At 42.7% G+C, this 12,525-nt stretch overlaps 1 protein-coding gene across 1 annotated transcript in view; it reads right to left on the reverse strand.

Annotated features, from left to right (window-relative positions):
- Positions 1 to 12,525, reverse strand: part of EVC2 (EvC ciliary complex subunit 2) — a 184,737-nt gene that overhangs the window by 5,474 nt on the left and 166,738 nt on the right. The window contains exon 27 of the transcript XR_007725944.1: positions 4,490 to 4,639. The gene's annotated coding sequence lies outside the window, so the exon portion shown is untranslated. The remainder of the gene's footprint in view (positions 1 to 4,489; positions 4,640 to 12,525) is intronic.

A 12,525-nucleotide genomic window follows, 5' to 3' on the forward strand; every position in this document is an offset into this window, starting at 1 on the left:
GGATGGATGCCAGGCTTCCAAAATTGAGCATAAAATCCCAAGGGGTTTCAAGGTAGGCCACTCTCCAATGCTTCCTTTTACAACAGACATTGTGCCAGCAGGCATGGGGCCTAAGGAGGATCCCATGAACCTTCCCACAGAATCGAGTGTGTGGCTTCGTATGATACTTACCCCTCATCTCTCTAGGATAGTTGTTTATTAATTATTGTATCTATTTCATGTGTACAGCATGATGTTCTGATACACATGGTGAAATAACAACTACAGTCAAGCAAATTAACATCTCAATCTCCTCACATAGTTACTGTGTGTGTGTGTGTGTGTGTGTGTGTGTGTGTGGTAAGAACACATAAAATCCAGTCTCTTAGCAAACGTTCAGCATACAACACAATATTATGAACTACAGTCCTCCTACTGTGCATTAGGTTAGACTTATTCATCCTACATGACTGCAAGTTTGTACCCTCTGACCTAGAATCTCTAGGATTTTTCAATTCCTGAATTTGCCAGCAAATTTCAGCTGATTGAGGTTACCAGACAGCTGACTACCTCCTAAGGTAAATTATTGTTTCCCAAGTATTTTAGGCTTTTTGTAGGTCTGGGTTCAATTCATACTTATCTGGTGAATAAGATTTCAGTAATTTACAAATAAATATTGTGTTAATAGTACCATCTAACAGGTGCCGAGAACTTGGTGTGAGCTGCACTCACCTAGCAAGCTACTAACATGCTGAGCAGTTTCATGGATTTTCTCAATCCTTATGTCCTGATAGTAAAGACCAGTGCATCTCTAGCCTTCAGCACTCATGGGCACTAAAGGATTTAATTCTCACAGTAACGCTCTGAGGGTGGCACTGTTACTACCCTCCCAACTTTGCAGAGGAGCCTGGAGCACGCAGGGGTTCACTTATGTGCCCAAGGCCAGGAGCCAATGAGGGAGTGGGGACTCACATCAGCTGGCTCTGGAGGTATCACCAGTGACAAGCAAACTGAGTCCCAGGTTCACTGAGGCATGAAAAGACTTCTCTTGTATTACTCAGGGTGCTCCAGGGAAACAGAACCAATAGAATGTGTATATATGGTCCTCCCTTGGTTTCAGGAGATTGGTTCCAGGACCCCTCACAGATACAATAAAATGGTGTGGTATTTGCCTGTAACCTACAGCACATCCTCCTATGTACTTTAAGTCAGGGGTCCTCAACCCCTGGGCCACAAACCTATCTGGCCTATGGCCTGTTAGGAACCGGGCCATACAATAGGAGGTGAGTGAGGTGAGTGCTGGGTGAGTGTGTGAAGCTTTATCTGTATTGACAGCCACTCTCCATCACTTACTTGCATTACTGTCTGAACTCTGCCTCCTGTCAGATCAGTGGTGGCATTAGATTATGTTAGGAGCACAAACCCTATTGTGGACTGCACATGTGAGGGATCTAGGTTGCATGCTGCTTTTGAAATTCTAATGCCTGATAATCTGTCACTGTCTCCCATCACCTCCAAATGGGACCATCTAGTTGCAGGAAAACAAGCTTGGAGCTCCCACCGATGCTACATTATGGTGAGATGTATAATTATTTCATTATACATTACAATGTAATCATAATAGAAATAAAGTGCACAATAAATATAATGGTTTGAATCATCCTAAAACCACCCCCTCCTGCCAGTTCATGGAAAAATTGTCTTCCATGCAACTGGTCCCTGGTGCCAAAAAGGTTGAGGACCACTGCTTTAAGTCATCTGTAGTTTACCTATAATACATTATACAATGTAAATGCTATATAAGTAGTTGTTAAATGTATTGTCTGGGGAATCATGACAAGGAAAAATCTGTACACAACTTTCACGGGCCTAACTAAATTTTTGATCTGCAGTTGGTTGAATCCACAGATGTGGAACCATGGATACAGAGGGCCACCGGTATGTTGATAGAGATTTACTTTAAGGAGGCTGGGAAGTCCAAAATTTACAGGATAGGCAGGAAGGCTGGAGACCCAGAGGAGAGCTGAGGCTACAGCTCCAGCCTAAAGGCCATCTGTGGGCAGAAAATTCCACTTGCTCAGGGGAGGTCAGTCTTTTCTCAGGGGAGTTCAGGCTTTCAACTGACTGGACGAGGCCCATCCACATTACGGAGGGCAACTTGCTCTACTCCAGTCCACCTACTTAGATGTCAATCTCATCCAAAAACACCCTCACAGAAGCACCTAGAATCATGTTTGACCATATCTCTGGGCACTATGACTCAGCCAAGTTGACTCATAAAATTAACCAGCACACCCAATATCACACAGATATAAAAGACCCAGGACTCAGGCCCTTGCAGTGTAACTGAGCCCGCATGTTCTTACACACAGGACTTGGAGCCTCTGTTTTCATCAGCTCTGCAGCCCACCCCGTCTGCCAGCAAGCAGAGGTCAGTTGTGTCCTTCCTTCTAAAGCTGACTGTCCTTGTCCTCTCCCCAGCAGCTGCCTAAGTGTGGCCTCTGCACTAACCATCTAGCAGAGAGAGCTTAGCTGCTGATACTTACTGGCTTTAAGACTTCGTCAAGCACAGCCCTCAGATGTTCAAGGTGAAGAGCACTGACTGAATCTGTTTCCGGGGCTGCTTGTCTTGGGTAGGAAGCCAAGCGTAAGAGCTGAGCAGGGATGGGACCAGAGATGGCCAGCACCGGCAGGCAGCATGCTGGAATCTAATGCCTGAGTCTCACTCCATACTCAGTACCCTGATATCAGGAAGAGACTCTGACTATCCACTGCAAGGAAGAGGAATAAAGGAACCAAACCTTGTCCACTCATTCATTCAGCCGATCTGCCCACCCTGTGCCTGCATTCTAGATGCTAGAACATTATCACTGACAAAACAGAAATCGTTTCTCATGGAGCCATCATTGTGGTGGAGGGAGACAGACAATAAACCAGCAAATAAGCAAATGACAGTACGTGACAGGCTGATGAGTGCTAAGGGGAGAAATCAATGAGGGAAAGGGACAGGGGTTGGGGAGGAGGTGGGGTTGCAATTTTCAATAGGGCAACTAGTGAAGGTCTCGCTGAGATGGTAATGCTTGAATGAAAACTTGAAAGCCACATGGGTGTTGGAGGAAGAGCATTCCAGAGAGAGAAAGCACCAAGTGCAAAGGCCTGGAGGCAGCCACGTTCCTGGCTGCTCAAGGAACAGCAAGGGCAGAAGTGGCTGGAGCAGAGCCAGTGGGGGATGGAGTGGGAGAAGAGGTCAGGCAAGGAATGGGTCCAGTTGGATGGCTTTACAGGGCAAAGAAAGGAACCTGACTTTTTCTCTGCCCGGGATGGGAAGCCCTTAAAAGGCTTTGAGCAGAGGAAAGACATGGTCTGGTTTCCATGTTCCAAGGACTAGAGAGATTAAGATGCTTGCCTCATGCCTTGCAGCCAGTAAGGGGCAGAAGAGCAAGCCAGTACATCTAGCTGTGAACGAGAGCTTGTTCCCCTGCACCACCCCTGTATCTGCCAGAGTTCGTCTGCTGGAGTCCATATTGCTGCTAAGAAAGCTCACTGCCACAGTCATGTGAGAAATAAAACAGGGCATGGGGGAAAGAGGGGTGGGTGTGTGCTAATTCAGGTAAGGGGACAAGTCCCAAAGGCCTACTGGAGGAGGTGATATTTGAGCTGAAACCTGAATGGTAGAAATCAGCCAAGGAAATACACAGAGAGCAAAGTGTTTGGAAATAGATGGTGCAAAGGTCCTGAGGCAGGACTCCGCTCAGAGTCCTGGGAGAGCAAAGAGAAGACAAATGTGGCAGAACTGTGATGAGCAAGGGGTAGATGAGGTCACAGCGGGAGCCAGGAGGCATATCCTTCACGGTCTTATAGGCTCTGGTAAGGAATTTGGATTTTATTCTTCAGGGCAATGAGGTGGCACTAGAAGATTTTAAGCAGGGAGTGATTTACATTTTTAAAAAAGATCAGCCTGGCTGCTCTGTGGAGAAAAGACTGGGAAAGGGCTTACAGGCTGCATGATCGGCACCTCGCTTTTTTGTTTGAAAAATGACACTGATTTTAGAGAGTTGCTGCATGAAGCTGTGAGAGAATGACATGAGAATGTTAACTCATTGAAGGGTGGGAATTTGTGGGTCCTGTTCACTGCCACATCCCCGATTCTGCAGCAGTGCCCACAGCAGATGCTCCAGCAACTATTGGTTGAGTGAGTGAGTGGATGGATGGATGGATGGATGGATGGATGGATGGATGGATGGATAGATGAAAATGGAGGCATCATATAAAGGTGAGAGTCTGGGATGTTTCCATGACCATCAAAAGGTAAAGCACTGCCCGATAGAAACTTCATCACAGCAGTGGGAACTAAAGGGTTAATGTGACCTCTGAGGATTTTTCTTCCAGAGGATTCTGATGCAGGGCTAACAAATTTCCTGTGACCTTGTTAGGGGAAAATAATCAGACCCTGCTAATGTATCACATTAACATGTTTGGACTTCCTGTTCAGAAACCTCAAACATCTCACCTCCATGTGGTCCGCAGAAAATTATTTTTTAGATGCAATTGCGTTGAGTGATGGAGGCTTTGTGGCCTCTAATATCCCCACCGGTGGAAGAGTTCTGACATCCTGGTTTTTCCTCTGCAGTTCACAGTGGTCTGGCACTTAGCATAGCGTCTGGTGCAAAAAAAAAAAAAGAAAAAAAGCTAGATTCCTATTTGAATGAACAAAGGAAATGGTTAATGGCCATAACACAAGGGTTTTCTCTCATCTCTGTTTTCTAGGGAAAAGAGGAGAATTTTAAAAAATTTATCTCCCTTTTCTTTTTGTCGGCTGTGAAGAAGCTGCAAGTTTCAAATACGTCAGCTTCCTGGTGAGCCTTAAGTGACGGGCAACAGGCAGAGGTTCCCTCAATACCAGTTTAAAGACATTAAGGACCCCCCACCCAGACTTCTCAAAGAATACCATATCCAGGATGAATGTTCAAATCCCCTGGCTGGTCACCTGCAGTGAGGACCGCCCATTGCCATTTCCAGTGAGCACAGACATCTCAGCTCCCAGTGCCGACTGGGAGGCTGGACCCCAGAACCTCTGCCCTGCTGCCCTCTCTGAAAGTAACCTCGCTGTAATCGATACCAGAAAGTGGATTTGTCAATGTGCGTGCCTCATCCAATTATTTTTCTCTTCCAAATCAAGGTTTTATGTGAGTGCATCTGATTCATGAGGCCCAACTCACCTACCTGTCCTGAATGTCGAGGGAAACTGAGAAAGTGAGCTTCTGCTTTAGGGAGGCATGTATGGTCTCAGTCAGCTCGGACTGCTATAACAAATTATTATAGACTGGGTGGCTGAGACAACAGACAGTTATTTCACACAGTTCTGGAGACTGCAAGGCCAAGATCAGGGTGCAGCATGGTCCTTGGCGTGTGCATGCAGAGAGAGAGAGATTGAGAGAGAGAGAGAGAGAGAGAGAGAGAGAGAATCTCCTGCTCTTCGTCTTTCTTTACGGGCACTAATCCCACCATGGGGGCCCCACCCTCATAACCTCATCTAAACCTAATTACCTCCCAAAGCCCTACCTCAAAATACCATCACATTAGGAGCTAGGGCTTTAACATATACATTTTGGGGGAGGAGGACAGAGTCATTCAGTCCAGAGCGAAATCATAAGGAGGGATATTTTCCAAATATAGGCCGGATATTCCAAAAACAAAGTAGCCCCAAAGATGTTCATACCCACTGCAGCCTTTCTCTTCTACATCTGTCTCTTACACAGTGCCTGGCACATAGCAGATGCTCAGCAAGTAACAGCACCTCCTTTCCCTTGCTATGCTTCCCTGTTTAGCCTCTGCCCATCTCTACCTACAGGCCTGTCTGCTTGGGTTCCTGTGCTTGGAATTTTTTCCCATGGACCCTTTCACTACAACCAGCACTTTAAAAGAAAGAACAATTGAATACAACAAGCAAGGTTCACCATATCCAGCTTTAGCACCAATTTTAAACATAGACCCATGCAAATATACAATGCAAATATATTTCTAAGATATTATTCTCTAAAAAATGTGGGTATTGACAATCTACCTATTATATCAGAACCTAGTGCCCCTCACTCAGGAGAAGTTTAAAGAGCTTATTTGTATTACTTGGTTTCCACCTATTACTCGGTTTCCACATTAGGTGGAAGACATTATTTATGTCTTTTGTTTTGTAAGAAATATATTTAATAATTTAGAAGCAATAAGGGAAAATATTTTTACATAAAAATTTAAAAACATTTGCATGACAAAAAACACAAAAATTAAAATGACAAACATTACACTGGAGAAATATTTTTAATTTAAATCATAATACATTAAAAAAGAGTTATTATTCCTAACATACAAATCTCTGTAGCGTTTCCCAAAGCCTCAGGAGAAAGAAAAACCCTGGAGAAAAATAAGCTAAGAAGTGAATAGACAATTCACAGAAAAAGAAAAAGCATATTAATTGTATGAGAAGATGATAACCTTGTCATCTGAGAAAGGTAAATTAAAACTAGTCTAAGATTGTCAACAAACACATAGTAATAAGGATCAGATTTATCTTACCACTTGGAAAATATTTTTAAATGGACAAAAGGTGCAAAACAATAGTTTTCAAGATGTTGGACGTTAGACAACAAAGGACAGTGACCCTGAAAGGCAGGAGAGAGATGAGGTGAGCCTAGAGTTGCCCCGATTTCTGCCTTGGGAGACTTTCCAGACACTGCTGCAGGCAAGGGAACCCAGGCAGAGCCCAGGGGAGCTCAAGAGATTGCAGGGCAGAGTTTTGGAGAGAGGAGAGCTATGGAGAGCCAGAACACTGGAATCTGGAGAGAGGAGAGCTATGGAGAGCCAGAACACTGGAATCTGGAGAGAGGAGAGCTATGGAGAGCCAGAACACTGGAATCTGGAGAGAGGAGAGCTATGGAGAGCCAGAACACTGGAATCTGGAGAGAGGAGAGCTATGGAGAGCCAGAACACTGGAATCTGGAGAGAGGAGAGCTATGGAGAGCCAGAACACTGGAATCTGGAGAGAGGAGAGCTATGGAGAGCCAGAACACTGGAATCTGGAGAGAGGAGAGCTATGGAGAGCCAGAACACTGGAATCTGGAGAGAGGAGAGCTATGGAGAGCCAGAACACTGGAATCTGGAGAGAGGAGAGCTATGGAGAGCCAGAACACTGGAATCTGGAGAGAGGAGAGCTATGGAGAGCCAGAACACTGGAATCTGGAGAGAGGAGAGCTATGGAGAGCCAGAACACTGGAATCTGGAGAGAGGAGAGCTATGGAGAGCCAGAACACTGGAATCTGCAGGGGGCTATCCTCAACTATTTAGTAGAGTGACATCAGTACATGCGTTGAGAAAAGTACTTGAGGCCAGGGAGAGAATCACCCAAAAGGATTCCAGGGAGCAATATTCAGTGCTCACAACAGATGGGAAATAGCGCTGTTTCCCACCAGCCAGACTTGAAGACTTTGGAAGGCAGGGGTCATTTGGTAGAGGACTCAGAACAATCTTGTCTCAATAGTGAGGAATCATTAGCCATAGACTAAAAATCTTAATAAATTATAAAAGTTAAACTCAAAAGGATCAAAGTATTTCCAAATTCTTAACCGCATACCGGAACAAAGCCCAACAAAAGGTGCAAGAATACAAAATTCAGCACCCAACAAGTTAAAATGATTGGCATTCAATCAAGGAATACTGGGCAAGTAAAGAAGCAGGAAATGTGATGCAAAATAGAGAAGAAAATAAATCAGTTGAACTCAGTCCAGAACCGACATTATTGAAATTTGTGGGTGTCACTAACATATTTACTAGAGAGAAATTTATGGCACCAAATCCTATTTAGAAAAGAAACCTCAAGTCCATGACTTCAGATTCCCCTTCAAGAAAAAAAAAAGGAAAGAAAAGAAGGAATGAAAGCAGGGAGGGAGGGAGGACATAGCTTATCAATATCAGGAATAAAAAAACTGGTATTACTATAGATTCCACAGAAATTAAAATAATAAAATATTACGAACAGCTTTATGCCAATAAATTCGACCACTTAGATGAAATGAATAAATTCCTTGAAGTACATACATTACCAACTGTTATTCAAGAAGAAACAGATACTGTATACTCAAACAAATTTAACTTTTAGTTTAAAATCTTCCAATAGAGAAAATGCCAGGCACCAAAGTTCAAGGGGGGAATTTGAACAAATATTTAAGGAAGAAATAATACTAATTCTTCTCACACTCTTCCATAAAAGTGAAGTGAGAATACACTTTCCAACTCATTTTATGAGGCCAGCGATAGCCTGATTCCAAAACCAGACAAAGACATTACAAGAAGAGAAAACCAAAGATCACTATTCCTCATGAACTTAGATGCAAGTTCTTAACAAAATTTTAGCAAATAGAAACTAACAATAGATTGCAAAAAAGAATAGTATATCATGACCAAGCTGAGTTTATCCCAAGAAGGTAAAGTTGATTTAATGTTTTTTAAAAAATCAATCATTGTAATTTACTCTATAAAATGATTTTTAAAAAGTAGAATATATGGCCATCTCAATGGGGAAAAAGCATTTGACAAAAACCAATGTCCATTTCTGATTAAAATCATTGTCAGAGTAGGAATGAAGGGAAACTCTTCCATCCAGTAAAGGTTATCCACGAAAAACCCACAGCTAATATCACACTCAATGGTGAACAAGCAAATCAGAAACTAGTGGGTTATATCTGCTCTCGCCAACTCATTAAACATTGTCCTAGAAGTTCTAGCCAGTAAATAAGGCAAGAAAAAGAAATAAAAAGCATCCAGATTGGAAAGGAAAATTAAAAACTGTCTTTATTCAACAACACCATGGTTGTCTAAATAGGAAACCTGATAGAATCCACAAAAAAGCCACTAAAGCTAATCAGTGAGATTAGAAAGCTTGAAAGATTCAACTAAACCAACAAAAATCAATTGAATTTCTATACTTTAGTAATAAAAAACAGAAACTGGAATTTTAAAAGGCAGTATGATTAATAATAGTATTCCAATACTTAATACTTATGGATGAATCTGACAAAAGTACACTGAAACCTACAAAACATTGCTGAAGGAAAAGTTTTTTAAACACTTAAGTAAATGAAGAGATATACTGTATTTGTGGATTGGAAGACACAATATCTATTAAGATGTAAATTCTCCCTAAACTGATCTATAGATTCAACACAATCTGAATCAAAATCACAGCAGGATGTTTTGGTCAGAATTGACACGTAATTCTAAAATCTGCATGGAAATGCAATGGACCTATAACAGCCAGAACAACTTACTTTGCAAAAGAAAAAAATATATATATACCTAACACAACCTGATTTAAGACTTATCATAAAGCTACAGTAATCAGGAAATGGTGCTATTGGTGTCAAACAAATAGATCAACTAAACAGAAGACAGATGTAGAAATACACTCACTCATATGTATATGGCTGATTTTCAACAAAGGTGGAATTCAATTCAGTGGAAAAAATAGTCTTTCCAAAAAATGATGTTGTACAATTGCATGCGCAAGAAAAGAGAAATAAACTTTGATCCATAGCTTGCACCATGTACTACAAAAAAACCCACACTTTAAAATGTGACCTTGGGTTGAACAAATATGTCTTAGATAAACGCCAAAGCAAAATCCATGAAAGAAAAAGTTGACAAATGGGACTTTATCAAAATTAATAACTTCTGCTCTTCAAAAGATACCATTGAAAGAACGAAAAGACAAACCGCAGAATTGGAGAAAATATTCCCAATCCATACATTTGACAAAGACTTTGTATCTGGAATACATCATGAACTCTCAAAACTCAAAAATAATAAACAACCCAAAAGATCTAACCAGACACTCCACCAAAGAAGACAAATGGTTGGCAGACAAACACATGAAATCCAAATTAAAACTGCAACAAGAAATCACTGCTTGACTATTAGCATAAGTAAAATTTAAAAGACTGACCACCCTCAAGGTTTGTGAGAATGTGGAGGAACCGGAACTCTCCTACATGGCTAGTGGACTGTAAAATGGTGCAAGCACTATTGAAAGCTGTTTGACAGATTCTTACAATGCTTAATATACACCTGTCATATGTTCTAGCCATTCCACACAGATATATATCCAAGAGCAATGAAAGCACATGCTCACACAAAGACATACACAAATGTTCACAGCAGCTTTATTTGTAATGACTACAACCTAGACCGACCCAGATTTCCATCAACAGGTGAACGTGTAAATAATTTATGGTACATCCACACTGCTCTGCAATTAAAATAATGAACATTGATGCATGCAACACGTGGACGAAACTGAAAATAATTATGTTCAGTGAAAGAAGTCAGAGTATATGCTGTTTGGTTCCATTTATATAAAATGCTTTAAAATGCAAATGAATCTACAGTGATAGAGCAGGTAAGCTGTGGCCTGGGCGTGGGCAAGGGGATGCCCTAGAGGGAGGAATTACCAAGGGCCACAAGAAATTTTTGTGGAGGATGGAGATGTTCATTGTCTTGATTGTGGTGATGGTTTCACAGCTATACCACATTTCAAAGCACACCAAAGTGTATATCTTAACTATGTGCAATTTATTATATATTAATTATACCTCAATACGGTTTTTTAATTGCCTGAATATACAATGTCTCACCCATCAGATTGCCAAAATCCTAAAACATGGACACCATCTACTGCTGGCAGGCTTGTGGGGAGGTAGAGTTTCTTTTCAGAGAAGCCCTTTAGATTTTAGGCTCCCTCCCCTAACCAAGGACTAAACATTCCCCATCATTGCACACTCATCTATGCTAATGAATTTTTAAATTTTAATTTTAGCTTTTCCAGCTGCCTCTGACCTTTTCAGACAGCAGAGTGTTAGTCTGACTATAGTGATAACATTGCTTTGTAAGAATACACATTTTTAAGGGAGGAATCAGGGTATGCCAAAAAAGAAGCAGTTTCATGGATTCACTCATTTGCATTCATTCCACAACTATTTATTGACTGCCTAGGAGGTGCCAGGCACTGTTCTAGGCACTGGGGATACAGCTGAGAACAAGCCCCACAAAGTCTCTGTTCCCATGATGCTGACAGCCCAGTGTCGGCTACAGACAATAAAAACCCATCAGATCAATAGGGAGTGTGTCCAGTGATGACGAACTGAGCGGGAGGGAAGCGCAGAGGAAGTTGTTATTTCGAAGAGTAGGTCAGGCAGGTCTCAGTGAAAGATGATGTTTAAGCAGAGACTTGAAGAGAGCGAGTGCTGGAATAAGATGATTCGGAAAGGTTGAAAACAAGCTTCTTTGAAAGCATGTGGCTTCCTTTCCTTCTGCACGTGTTTGGAATACGTAGGAAGGACTTCACATCCTTGTGTCTCAGCCTCTCCACCTCTCCACCATGGCTTGAAGCAAGGTTTTTGATGTGTGCGTGTGTGTGTTTGCCACTGTAAACTCAGCGTCCCAGGCCTCGCAGTGCCTGTCGCCAGCTTGGCGAGTCTGGGCAGGTCAGTTCACCTCTCTGAGCCTCGTTTCCCTTTTCTGTAAAAATAGATGATTAGGAATTCACCCATTCATTCAACCAATATGTATTAAGCACTTACATGGCAGGGCCTCTGCTAGGTAATAGGACATAGTGGAGAACAGGACACAGTCCCTGCCCTCACTGAGTTTATGTCCAGAGCAACGGACTGAACGTGTGTGCCCCTCTCCCCAAATTCAATTTATATGTTGAAACCCTAATTTCAATGTGATGGTGTCAGGAGGTGGCAATTTTGGTAGGTGGTTAGATCATGAGGTTTGGCCCTCATGAAGGATACAGCCTTATAAGAAGAAGCCAGAGAGCCAGCTAGCCCTTCCTGCCACATGAAGATAAAATGAGAAGGCGGTCGTCTGCAACATGGAAGAGAGCCCTTACCAGTACCTGACGATGCCGGCACCCTGACTTCCTGTTTGCAGGTGGGGTGTGGTGACTCACACCTGTAACCCCAGCACTTTGGGAGGTTGAGGTGGGAGGATCACTTGAGCCCAAGAGTTTGAGATCAGCCTGGGAAACATGGTGAAACCCCACCTCTAGAAATAATTTTTAAGAAATTACCCAGGCATAGTGGCGCACACCTGTGGTCCCAGCTACTCAGGAAGCAGAGGTGGGAGGACCACTTGAGCCTGGGAGTTTGAGGCTGCAGTGAGCGGAGATGGTGCCACTGCACTCCAGCCTGGGCAACAGAGTGAGACCCTGTCTCAAAAAAGAATCCTCATTTGCCAATGTCCACAGCTTTCATGGGGACCTCTGGGGCCACAACTCACCCTTGTCATCTGAAAAGGATGCAGGTTTATGGAGTAGACTGCCCTACTCTATGGAGTAGACCTACACACTGGAGAGTCTGTGCCCAGTATTGGATGATCATGCCTCAGTTTCCCCATCCATAAAATGGGATGATAATAGTAGCCCTGACCTTGCAGAGCTGTTGTGAGGCATTCACGGTTATTACACATTAAGTGCTACTCACAGTCCCCGGCAACAGG

The sequence above is a fragment of the Macaca thibetana genome, chromosome 5 (genome assembly GCF_024542745.1).
Source record: "Macaca thibetana thibetana isolate TM-01 chromosome 5, ASM2454274v1, whole genome shotgun sequence".
Taxonomy (NCBI): Eukaryota; Metazoa; Chordata; class Mammalia; order Primates; family Cercopithecidae; genus Macaca; species Macaca thibetana.